Below are 14,328 nucleotides of genomic sequence, written 5' to 3' on the forward strand. Positions count from 1 at the left end.
CCTCATGTATCCCAGAATTTAAAGTATAATAAATTAGAATAAATAAATAAAAGGAAACAAACTGTTAACACACACACACACACAATGTATAAATATATTTTCTCTTTTATTATCTTAGTTCTTTTAAAAATATAGAACTGTATAAAGAAATAATTTATAAGATTAATGTTTCATTTATGACATTTATATGTAAGATATGTGAAAATAGTAACGCAAGGGGAAGAATGAAAGAGGAGGCCAGAACTTTGGTACAAAGTTGTTCTATTTTAACAAAATTAATTTAGTTTTATCCTAAAGCAGAATATAAGTCAAGATGAATACTATAATCCAAAAAGCAACTATTAAAGTAACTAAAATAATATAATTTTTAAATAATGAAGAAAATAATACAACAAAAAGTGGTTTAATAAAAACAAAAGGTAAAGGAGAACAAAAAAGACTTGAGACATATAGAAAACAAGTATCAAAATGGCAGACATAAATTCAGTCATACCAAAAATTACATCAAATGAGAATTGACTAAACATTCCAATCAAAAGGCAGAAATTAGCAAACCAGATAGAAAAGTAAAACCCAACTATGTACAGCCTACAAGAGACAGATATGAGATACAAAAACACAAAAAGGATGAGGGTATAAGAACAGAAGACATACCATGTAAATAGTAGCTAATTTTTGTATTTTTAGTAGAGATGGGGTTTCACCATGTTGGCCAGGATGGTTTCGATCTCTTGACCTCATGATCCACCCGCCTTGGCCTCCCAAAGTGCTGGGATTACAGACGTGAGCCACTGCGCCCGGCCAAGAACTTTATAATAAGTGAGATCACTTAAGATGAAAAAGACAAATTCCTAGGAAGACATGAATTATCAAAGCTGATTCCAGCAGATATAGAAAAATCTCAATAGACCAAAAACAAGGGGAAAAAAACTTAACTGGTAATTTAAAATCTTCCCACAAAGAAAAACCCAAGCCCTGATGGCTTTACTGGTAAACTCACCCAAACATTTAGAAAGAAATAATACCAATCCTATGGAAATGATTTCTCAAATAGAGCAGGAAAGAATACTTCCCCTTACATTCCGTAAGGCCAGAATCGCCATAACACAAAAGCCAGACGAAAACATCACAAGAAAACTACAGATAAATACCCCTCATGAACATGCCTTTGGCAAGAAGCCAACAACATATAAAAACTATTATATATCATGACAAAGCAGGAATTAACCCAGGAATACAAGGTTATTTTAATATGCAAAAATTAATGTAACATACCATATTAATAAAATAAAGAGTAAAACCCATAGTCATCTTAATGGACCCACAAAAAGAAGGATTTCACCAAATTCAAAGTCCATTCATGTTAAAAGCTCTCAACAAACTAGAAATAGAAAGAAACTTCCTCAATCTATAAACTTTATCAAAAATCTACAGCAAAGATCATACATAGTGGTGAAAGACCAAATGCTTTCCCACTAAGATTCAGGACAAAACAGGGACACCCAATATCACAACTTCCACTGAACATTAAATACAAGGAGTGAACCAGTGCAAGAAGGCAAAAAGAAAAAAAATAAATTAAAGGCATCCACATTAGAAATAAAGAACTAAAACAAACTTTATTCACAGATGCCATGAGCCTTTATGTATAAAAAGTACTAAAGAATAAAAATAATAATAATAAAAAAACTACCCAAACTAATACAGACAGTCCCCAACTTATAATCATTCAATTTACAGCTTTTTGACTTTATGATGAGTTTATAAGGACTTAACTCCATCATAAGTTGAGGAACATCTGTAAGCAAGTTTAACAAGGTCATAAAAAACACAGTTGTAGAATGAAATAAATTAAAATCTACTGTATTTCCATATACTAGCAAGAAAAATCCAAAAATGAACCAAAGAAAACAATTCCATTTACAGCAGCTTTAAAGAGTACTTAGGAATAAATTTTAAAAAGAATTGCAAGACCTATATGCAAAAAACTACAAAACCTTGTTGTCAGAAATTAAAGGAGATCTAAACAGAGAGAAACATCACATTCATGGACTGTAATATACAATAATGTAAAGATGTCAATCTCCCTAAACTGACCTATAGATTCAATACACTTCCTATCAGAATCCTGCAAGCTATCTTGCAGAAACTGATAAGCTGAACCTAAAATTTATATGGAAAGGCAACTTTGAAAAAGAACAATGAAGTTGGAGAATTTATACTAATTTCAAAATATGCTATAAAACTGTATAGTTTTATAAGACTAAACTAGGAAGAAGTTGAATCCCTGAATAGACCAATAACAGGCTCTGAAATTGAGGCAATAATTAATACCCTACCAACCAAAAAAGTCCAGGACCAGACAGATTCATAGCCGAATTCTACTACAGGTACAAAGAGGAGCTGGTACCATTCCTTCTGAAACTATACCAATCAACAGAAAAAGAGGGAATCCTCCCTAACTCATTTTATGAGGCCAGCATCATCCTGATACCAAAGTCAGGCAGAGACACAACAAAAAAAGAGAATTTTAGACCAATCTCGATGAAGAACATTCATGCAAAAATCCTCAATAAAATACTGGCAAACCAAATCCAGCACTACATCAAAAAGCTTATTCACCACGATAAAGTGGGCTTCATCTCTGGGATGCAAGGCTGGTTCAACATACGCAAATCAATAAACGTAATCCAGCATATAAACAGAACCAAAAGATAAAAACCACATGATTATCTCAATAGATGCAGAAAAGGCCTTGACAAAATTCAACAGCACTTCATGCTAAAAACACTCAATAAATTTGATACTGATGGAACGTATCTCAAAATAATAAGAGCTATTTATGACAAACTCACAGCCAATATCTCACTGAATGAGTAAAAACTAGAAGCATTCCCTTTGAAAACTGGCACAAGACAGGGATGCCCTCTCTCACCACTCCTATTCAACATAGTGTTGGAAGTTGTAGCCAGGGCAATCAGGCAGGAGAAAGAAATAAAGGGTATTCAATTAGGAAAAGACAAAGTCAAATTATCCCTGTTTGCAGATGACATGATTGTATATTTAGAAAACTCCATCGTCTCAGCCCAAAATCTCCTTAAGCTGATAAGCAACTTCAGCAAAGTCTCAGGATACAAAATCAATGTGTGAAAATCACAAGCATTCCTATACTCCAATAACAGACAAACAGGGTCAAATCATGAGTGAACTCCCATTCACAATTGCTTCAAAGAGAATAAAATACCTAGGAATCCAACTTATAGGGGATGTGAAGGACCTCTTCAAGGAAAACTACAAACCACTGCTCAACAAAATAAAAGAAGACACAAACAAGTGGACAAACATTCCATGCTCATGGATAGGAAGAATCAGTATTGTGAAAATGGACATACTGCCCAAAGTAATTTATAGATTCAATGCCATCCCCATCAAGCTACCAATGACTTTCTTCACAGAATTGGAAAAAACTGCTTTAAAGTTCATATGGAACCAAAAAAGACCCCGCATCTCCAAGACAATCCTAAGTCAAAAGAACAAAGCTGGAGGCATCACGCTACCTGACTTCAAACTATACTACAAGGCTACAGTAACCAAAACAGCATAGTACTGGTACCAAAACAGAGATATTGACCAACGGAACAGAACGGAACCCTTAGAAATAATACCACACACCTACAAACATGTGATCTTTGACAAACCTGACAAAAACAAGAAATGGGGAAAGGATCTCCTATTTAATAAATGGTGCTGGGAAAACTGGCTAGCCATATGTAGAAAGCTGAAACTGGATCCCTTCCTTACACCTTATACAAAAATTAATTCAAGATGGATTAAAGACTTGAACATCAGACCTAAAACCATAAAAACCCTAGAAGAAAACCTAGGTAATACCATTCAGGACACAGGCATGGGCAAGGACTTCATGTCTAAAACACCAAAAGCAACAGCAACAAAAGCCAAATTGAGATGGGATCTAATTAAACTAAAGAGCTTCTGCATAGCAAAAGAAACTACCATCAGACTCAACAGACAACCTACAGAATGGGATACCCGTCAGACAAAGGGCTAATATCCAGAATCTACAAAGAACTCAAATGAATTTACAAGAAAAAATCAAACAACCCCATCGAAAAGTGGGCAAAGGATATGAACAGATACTTCTCAAAAGAAGACATTTATGCAGTGAACAGACACATGAAAAAATGCACATCATCACTGGTCATCAGAGAAATGCACATCAAAACCACAATGAGATACCATCTCACACCAGTTAGAATGGCAATCATTAAAAAGTCAGGAAACAACAGGTGCTGGAGAGGATGTGGAGAAATAGGAACACTTTTACACTGTTGGTGGGACTGTAAACTAGTTCAACCATTGTGGAAGACAGTGTGGCGATTCCTCAAGGATCTAGAACTAGAAATACCATTTGAACCAGCAATCCCATTACTGGATATATACCCAAGGGGTTATAAGTCATGCTACTATAAAGACATATGCACATGTAAGTTTATTCCGGCACTATTCACAATAGCAAAGACTTGGAACCAAACTAAATATCCATCAATGATAGACTGGATTAAGAAAATGTGGCACATATACACCATGGAATACTACACAGTCATAAAAAAGGATGAGTTCATATCCTTTGTAGGGACATGGATTCAGCTGGAAACAATCATTCTGAGCAAACTACCACAAGGACAGAAAACCAAACACCGCATGTTCTCACTCATAGCTGGGAACTGAACAATGAGAACACTTGGACACAGGGTGGGGAACATCACACACCGGGGCCTGTCATGGGGTAGAGGGAGGGGGGGAGAGATAGCATTAGGAGATACACCTAATGTAAATGACCAGTTAATGGGTGCAGCACACCAACATGGCACGTGTGTGTGTGTAACAAACCTGCACATTGTGCACATGTACCCTAGAAAAAAAATTTAAAAAAAGAAAAATCAATCAACTAATTACCATATTAACAGATTAAAGGAGAAATTTTATAGAATTATTTCCATATTTTAAAAAAAACACCAAAGCACTTGAAAAACTCAACATCCACCCAGTAGCATAACATCCCCCAGCTGAACTGCTGCTATACCCTACCACATAGGGCCAAGTTACTGCAGAAGTGTTGAATTCTAGATGCTAGTGCACCTTCCCCTTAAAACTGAACTGAAGTGGGTACCCACTAATTGGAGACCTCATGCCTCTAGCACACAAAAACAGTTGACATCTCCCCCAGCCCACATACACTGCCACCCCTCCCCCGCCAATACCACTGGTGAGACATCACCTCACACTTCCAGGAGCTTTGAGCCTCTGGCATACCAAAGTAGTTGCACCCCCAGCACCACAGCTGATGCAGTACCCCCACCCCTCACCCCAGGGATCCAAAGACTCTACTGACCCAAGTAGTTATGCCTTCTGGGGCTGACCAGATATGGCAACTTGACTTCCAGGGATTCAGAACCACGACTGAGCTGTGTTCTAGGCCAAAGAGACACAGTGCCCCATCTACCGAAAACTGGACGAGTCCCCCTACATTCCAATCTGCTGAGGCACCCTACGTCTCCAAGGAGTGGTCATTGCTGCATTGTTTCCTACCCCAAAGGGCCCAAGATACAGCTGTATCTTGCCATTCCTGGGTCCTTGTTGCCACTGGACCCAGCCTCATAGAGCCTAGGCTATTATATCAAGCCAGGGTCCCAAGTGACCACTGTATACCATGCTCCTCATCACCCAGAGCCTGAGCTACCATGTTACACAGTTGGTTCTGGATCCCAAACGGTGACTCTTCACTGCTCCCCAGGGATTGAGTCTCCAGATACACCTTCTTCCCCAGAATCATGCCAGTGTCCCCTCCAAGGTCAGAAGCATGGCAACATCCCAGCCCCCTGGGCCCAAGCTGCTGGGGTATGCCCCACAGCAACAAACCCCGTGTAGTGGGAGAACTGAATCCACTCATGCCTTGGAGAGAGAACCTATGCCTGAAGTCCCAGGTGCTCCAGTAGTTTCACAGGACCCTAAGCCCAGGAATTTGGCTCCACAGCTGCTCTGAGCCCCTGTGCCCTGCAACCCAGTGCTGCTGTGGCTGCCTGTGTAAAATGTCAGACCTGTTACCAAAAGAGATCCCCTCAATGAAGATTCCCTACTTTGGGGAAAACAAGAACAGGAAGACCCCTACAACCTTTGCCCTAATAACCTCAGCAGCCACCATCACTGATACAGACTCCTACAGTCTAGACCACTGAGGCACTCACAGTGTGCACTGACACTGATCACAACTAAGAAGCTACATGACAACTACACCACTGCACCCACACAGAAGCAGAGCCACTGTGTCCTATACCCAAGCAGTATTCCCAGGCCCATCTTCAGGTGAAAGTCTTCCCCTTCCCACTCTGTAAAGTTGGAAAGATATGACTGCACTATCTGATGTACAAACAAGGCAGGGTCATAAGAAACATGAAAAGGCAAGGAAATATGAAACCACTAAAAAGAACACAGTAACTCTCCAGTAACTGACCCCAAAGAAACAGAAATCTACAAATTCTCTAAAAAGTAATTCAAAATAATGAACTAAGGAAACTCAGTGAAACATAAGAGAATAAAAACAGACCATTCGATGAAACTAGAAAACTAAACCATGATCTGAATGAGAAATTCAATAAAAGAGATACTTTTAAAAATCTAAATAAAAATCTTAGAACTGAAGAATTCAATGAAATAAAAAAATACCACAGAGGGTTCAACAGCAGACTAGATCAAGCCTGAAGGCTTCTGAACTGACTCAGAAGAGAAGAAAAAGGAAAAAGAATGAAGAGAGCCTATGGGATACCACTAAGCAAACAAATATTCACATTGTAGGAATTCCAAAGAGGGAAAAAACAGAAAAGGCTTATATAAATAAAATAATTGGTAAAAAAAACTTCCTAAATCTTGGGACTTAGGAAGAGACAGCTATTTACATACAAGTCAATGAAGCTCAAAGATCCTCAGATAAACTTTAGAAGGCTCTCTCCAAGGTACATTATAATCAAACTGTCAAAACTGAAAAGACAATGAAATAATTTTAAAAATAGCAAGAAAAAACTATCAAGTCACATATAAGGGGATGTCCATCAGAGTATCATTGAACTTTTCTGTAGAAACCTTGCAAGCCTGGGGAATGGGATGACATATTCAAGATGATGAAAGGGGGAAAAAAAAAATCTGCCGGCTAAGAATACTATACCAAGGAAAACTATCCTTCAGAAATGAAGGAGAAATAAAGTCTTCCCCAGACAAATAAAGTTGAAGTAATTCACTGACACTAGACCTGTGTTACAAGAAATGCTTATTCAAGCAGAAAGAAAATTATAATAATTACCACCATGAATACATGTAAAGTATAAAACTCACTGGTAGACATAAATACTTAGTCAAATCAGAATACTGTGAAACTGTAAGTGTGGTATGTAAGCCACACATATCTCTATTATGAAGGTTACAAGTCAAAATAGTCAAAAGTAACAAAAACTACAATAAGTTTTTAAGGAATACATAATATAAAAAGGCAACTACTGTGACATCAAAAACATGACTTTTGGGGTGGACAGTAAAAGTCTAGTTTTTGTATGTGCCAGAAATTAACTTAAAACAGTTGATAACAGTTATCAACTTAAAACAGTTGATAACAACTTAACAGTTGTTAAGTATAACAGTATAAGATGTTTTGTATAAGCTCATAGTAACCACAAAACAAGAAACTATAGCAAATATACAAATAATAAAGAGATCATTATTTAATGATAAAGGGGTCAGTTCATCAATGGGACGTAACAATTGTAAATTTACATGCACCTAACATTGGAGCACTAAAACAAAAAGCAAATATTAACGAACATGAAGGGAAAAATAGATAGCAATATAATAATAGTAGGGGACTTCAATACCCCACTGTCAACAATAGATAAACTAGAGAGAAAATAAATACTAGACTTAATTGTACTTTGACCAAATGGACCTCATATACACAGGTAGAACATCCCATCAAAAGCAATACATTTTTTTCTAGTCCACATAAATCATTATCCAGGATAGACCATATGTTAAACCACAAAACAAGTCATCTTAACAAATTAAAGAAGATTCAAATTGTATCTATTGTTGTTTCAAATCACCATGATATAAAACTAGAAATCAATAAAAGAAGGAATCCTGAAAATTTCATAAATACATGGCTATTAAATAACATGCTCCTGAATAAATCATGAGTTAAAGAAGAAATCAAAAGGGAAATTAAAAAATATCTTGGGACAAACAACAATAGAAACACAACATAGCAAAATCTATGGGTTGCAGCAAAAGCAGTTCTAAGAGGGAAGTTTATAGCTTCTGCATAACAAAGAAAAAAATCAATAAAACATTAGCCTAAGGACTGGGGAAAATCTGTACAGCCCATATATCTAATAAAGAGTTAATATCCAAAATATATAAAGAACTAGGCCAGGCATAGTGACTCATGCCTGTAATCCCAGCACTTTGGAAGGCAAAAGTGGGCGGATCACTTAAGGCCAGGGGTTCGAAAATCAGACAGGCATGATGGCACACACCTATAATCCCAGCTACTCAGGTGGCTGAAGCACAAGAATCACTGGAACCCAGGAAGTGGAGGTTGCAGTGAGCCAAAATCATGCCACTTCACTCCAGCCTGGACAAGAGAACAAGATTCTGCCTCAAAAAGAAAAAAAGCAAGGTAAAAACAAAACAAAACAAAAAACAAACAAAAAAAACAAAACCAAGCAAAACAGATATTTAAAAAAACCTCATAAACTCAATAGTAGAAAAACAAACTGATTTTAAAATGGGCAAAGAATCTGCCTAGACATTTCTCCAAAGAAGTCATAAAAAGAGTCAGTAGATATATAGAAAGGTGTTGAACATCATTAATCATCAAGGAAATGAACATTAAAACCATTATGAAATACTAACTCACAACCATTAGATGACTATTATCAAAAGGTCAAAAAACAAATGTTGGTGAGGGTATGGAGAAAAGGGAACTCTTTTACACTGTTGGTGAGAGTGTGGCTTGGTACAGCCATCTGGAAAACAGTGTGGAGGTTTCTAAAGAAATAGAACTACCATATGACCAGCTGATTCCTCTTCTGACAATACACCCAAAGGAAATGAAATCACCACTATATAAAGATATTTGCACTTCCATGTTTCCTACGGCATTATTCACAGTAGCCAAGATATGAAAGCAAACTAAGTGTCCATCAAAGAAACAATGATAAAGAAATTGTAGTATATATATCATTTAGCCCTAAAAGTAACAAGGCATTGCCATTTGCCACAACATGGATGAGCCTAGAGAACATTATCCTAAGTAAAATGAGCCAGACACAGAAAGAAAAATATTGCATGATCTCACTTATATGTGAAATCTTTTTAAAAATTCAATTATACAGAGATAGAAGACAAGATATTGGTTATCACGGGTGTGCATAAGAGGGAGAGGGCAGAAACAGGGAGATGCAGATCAGAGGATACAAAACTGCAGATATGTAAGATGAACAAGTCTAGAGATCTAATGTACAACAAGAGGGCTACAGGTAATAAAACTGTACAGTATTGGGATTTGTGATGAATGAGATTTTAGTTGCCCTTGCCACTAAAACAAATAAAATGGGTAACTATCTGAGAAGATAGATATGTTAGTCTGCTTCACTACAGTAACCCTTTTACAATCAATATGTATTCTACAACAACATGAGGTGTACCTTAAATAAACAACAAATAAAAACTATTTTTTAAAAAACCTAAGGCAGATATCCTTAATAGTTGTGGAAAGCATTCCTTATAAATAAGATGCACACTAACAAAACAAAAGGCATAGAGATGAGGAAGAAAACCCAAACTATATATTGGTAGATGATATGTTTACTTATGTAGAAAATGCTAAAAAAAAATCTAAGATTAATTATTAGAATGGTTAACAGAACTTATCGAGATTGCTGGAAACAAAATTAATGGTATTTCTAAACACCAGCAACATACAAATTTAAAAAACACTTAAAGAGATTTTATTTATAATTGTGTAACCAGATAAAACAATAACTAAAAAAATCATAAAATGTGTACAAAAAATAAAATAGGAATAAACATAACAAGGATGAGAAAAACAGATGCAATGAAAACTACAAAACATTGTTGAACTGAAGACACAAATAAATGGAAAGACATCATGTGTTCATGGACTGCAAAACTCACCACTGTTAAGATGTCCATATTGGCTGCCTCATCCTTTACAAGCAGCCCACCCTGAATTCTCTCTCTTAGCGTATACGTTTACAAAAAAAAAAAAAAAAAAAAAGCCATACTTCCCAAAGCAATTTATAGATTCAATGCAATCCCTATCAAAATCCCAATGACTTATTTTTTACAAAAATTATAAAATTCACATGAATCTCAAAGGATCCTCAAACCAAAACAATCTTGAAAAGAAAAAAGAGGCTCACATTTTCTGATTTCAAAATATGCTACAAAACTATAGTAATCAAAACAGTATGGGCTAGCATAAAGACAGACATGTACAGTCCAATGAAACAGAACAGAGAGCCAAGAAAGAGAGCCATCATATGTAAGTCAAATAATTTCGACAAGGATGATAAAAGCATTCAATAGAGAAAGGACAGTCTTTTCAACAAGAGGTGATGGGAAAACTGAATATGTGCAAAAGAATGAAGTTGAATCCTTACCTTACACCATATACAAAAATTAACTAAAACTGTATCCAAGATCTAAACATAAGACCTAAAACTATAAAAATGTTACAAGAAAATCCAAGGAGAAAACTTCACAATATTGGATTTGGCTATGATTTCTTGAATATGACAACAAAAGTAAAGGCAACAACAATAAAAATAGACAAACTGAACTACATCCAAATTTAAAACTCCTGTGCTTCAATAGACATTATCAACAAAATGAAAAGTCAACCTACAGAATGGGAGAAAGTATCAGTAAATTGTATCTTTGATAAAGGGTTAATGTCCAGAATACATTAAAAAAAAAAAAAAAACTCTATAACCCAACAAGAAAATAATCAGATTAAAAAATAGGCAAAGGACTTAAGTGGTAACCTCTCCCCAACAATATAAAGAAATGGTCAATAAGCACATGAAAAGATGCTAAAGGTCATTAATCACTAGGGAAATGCAAATCAAAACCAGAATGAGACACCACTTCACACTCTTCAAAAAGGCTATTTTTAAAAAAACAAAATAACAAGCATTGGTGAGGATGTGGAACCCTTGTGCAATGCTGGTAAGAACATAAAAATGGTACACCAGCTATGAAAAACAGTAGGGTTCTCCTCAAATAAAATAAAATAAAATGAAATTAGTATATAATCCACCCACTTCACTTTTGGAATTAAAAAGCAGAGACTAAAACATGCATTTGTAACACCTGTGTTTATAACAGCATTATTCACAACAGTCAAAAGGTAGAAGCAACTCAAGTGTCTTTCAAAAAAGAAACGAATAAATATAATGTGGTATTATACATACAATGAAATACTATTGAGTCTTTTTTTTTTTTTAATTACACTTTAAGTTCTAGGGTACATGTGGATAACGTGCAGGTTTGTTACATATGTATACTTGTGCCATGTTGGTGTGCTGCACCCATCAACTCGTCAGCACCCATCAACTCATCATTTACATCAGGTATAACTCCCAATGCAACCCCTCCCCGCTCCCCCCTCCTCCCTCCCCCCTCCCCGTGATAGGCCCCGGTGTGTGATGTTCCCCTTCCTGAGTCCAAGTGATCTCATTGTTCAGTTCCCACCTATGAGTGAGAACATGCGGTGTTTGGTTTTCGGTTCTTGCAATAGTTTACTGAGAATGATGGTTTCCAGCTGCATCGATGTCCCTACAGAGGACACAAGCTCATCCTTTTTGATGGCTGCATAGTATTCCATGGTGTATATGTGCCACATTTTCTTAATGCAGTCTGTCACTGATGGACATTTGGGTTGATTCCAAGTCTTGGCTATTGTGAATAGTGCCGCAATAAACATATGTGTGCATGTGTCTTTATAGCAGCATGATTTATAATCTTTTGGGTATATACCCAGTAATGGGATGGCTGGGTCATATGGTACATCTAGTTCTAGATCCTTGAGAAATCACCATACTGTTTTCCATAATGGTTGAACTAGTTTACAATCCCACCAACAGTGTAAAAGTGTTCCTATTTCTCCTTATCCTCTCCAGCACCTGTTCTTTACTGAATTTTTAATGATCGCCATTCTAACTGGTGTGAGATGGTATCTCATTGTGGTTTTGATTTGCATTTCTCTGATGGCCAGTGATGATGAGCATTTTTTCATGTGTCTGTTGGCTGTATGAATGTCTTTTGAGAAGTGTCTGTTCATATCCTTTGCCCACTTTTCGATGGGGTTGTTTGTTTTTTTCTTGTAAATTTGTTTGAGTTCTTTGTAGGTTCTGGATATTAGCCCTTTGTCAGATGCGCAGATTGCAAAAATTTTCTCCCATTCAGTAGGTTGCCTGTTCACTCTGATGGTAGTTTCTTTTGCTGTGCAGAAGCTCTTTAGTTTAATTAGATCCCATTTGTCAATTTTGGCTTTTGTTGCCGTTGCTTTTGGTGTTTTAGACATGAAGTCCTTGCCCATGCCTATGTCCTGAATGGTATTACCTAGGTTTTCTTCTAGGGGTTTTATGGTAATAGGTCTAACATTTAAGTCTCTAATCCATCTTGAATTAATTTTCGTATAAGGAGTAAGGAAAGGATCCAGTTTCAGCTTTCTCCTTATGGCTAGCCAATTTTCCCAGCACCATTTATTAAATAGGGAATCCTTTCCCCATTTCTTGTTTTTCTGAGGTTTGTCAAAGATCAGATGGCTATAGAAGTGTGGTATTATTCCTGAGGACTCTGTTCTGTTCCATTGGTCTATATCTCTGTTTTGGTACCAGTACCATGCTGTTTTGGTTACTGTAGCCTTGTAGTATAGTTTGAAGTCAGGTAGCGTGATGCCTCCAGCTTTGTTCTTTTGACTTAGGATTATCTTGGCAACGTGGGCTCTTTTTTGGTTCCATATGAACTTTAAAGCAGTTTTTTCCAATTCTGTGAAGAAACTCATTGGTAGCTTGATGGGGATGGCATTGAATCTATAAATTACCTTGGGCAGTATGGCCATTTTCACGATACTGATTCTTCCTATCCATGGGCATGGTATTTTCTTCCATTTGTTTGTGTCCTCTTTTATTTCACTGAGCAGTGGCTTGTAGTTCTCCTTGAAGAGGTCCTTTACATCCCTAGTAAGTTGGATTACTAGGTATTTCATTCTCTTTGAGGCAATTGTGAATGGGAGTTCATTCATGATTTGGCTCTCTGTTTGTCTGTTACTGGTGTATAAGAATGCTTGTGATTTTTGTACATTAATTTTGTATCTTGAGACTTTGCTGAAGTTGCTTATCAGCTTAAGGAGATTTTGGGCTGAGACAATGGGGTTTTCTAAATATACAATCATGTCATCTGCAAACAGGGACAATTTGACTTCTTCTTTTCCTAACTGAATACCCTTGATTTCTTTCTCTTGCCTAATTGCCCTAGCCAGAACTTCCAACACTATGTTGAATAGGAGTGGTGAGAGAGGGCATCCCTGTCTTGTGCCAGTTTTCAAAGGGAATTTTTCCAGTTTTTGCCCATTCAGTATGATATCGGCTGTGGGTTTGTCATAAATAGCTCTTATTATTTTGAGGTACGTTCCATCAATACCGAATTTATTGAGCGTTTTTAGCATGAAGGGCTGTTGAATTTTGTCAAAGGCCTTTTCTGCATCTATTGAGATAATCATGTGGTTTTTGTCTTTGGTTCTGTTTATATGCTGGATTATGTTTATTGACTTGCGTATGTTGAACCAGCCTTGCATCCCAGGGATGAAGCCCACTTGATCATGGTGGATAAGCTTTTTGATGTGTTGCTGGATCCGGTTTGCCAGTATTTTATTGAGGATTTTTGCATCGATGTTCATCAGGAATATTGGTCTAAAATTCTCTTTTTTTGTTGTGTCTCTGCCAGGCTTTGGTATCCGGATGATGTTGGCCTCATAAAATGAGTTAGGGAGGATTCCCTCTTTTTCTATTGATTGGAATAGTTTCAGAAGGAATGGTACCAGATCCTCCTTGTACCTCTGGTAGAATTCAGCTGTGAATCCATCTGGTCCTGGACTTTTTTTGGTTGGTAGGCTATTAATTATTGCCTCAATTTCAGAGCCTGCTATTGGTCTATTCAGGGATTCAGCTTCTT

At 36.7% G+C, this 14,328-nt stretch overlaps 1 protein-coding gene across 28 annotated transcripts in view; it reads right to left on the reverse strand.

The window, feature by feature from the left end:
- Positions 1–14,328, reverse strand: part of SCAPER (S-phase cyclin A associated protein in the ER) — a 568,707-nt gene that overhangs the window by 366,060 nt on the left and 188,319 nt on the right. The gene's annotated exons all lie outside the window — the stretch shown is intronic.

Source organism: Macaca mulatta, chromosome 7 (genome assembly GCF_049350105.2).
Source record: "Macaca mulatta isolate MMU2019108-1 chromosome 7, T2T-MMU8v2.0, whole genome shotgun sequence".
In the NCBI taxonomy this organism is placed as follows: Eukaryota; Metazoa; Chordata; class Mammalia; order Primates; family Cercopithecidae; genus Macaca; species Macaca mulatta.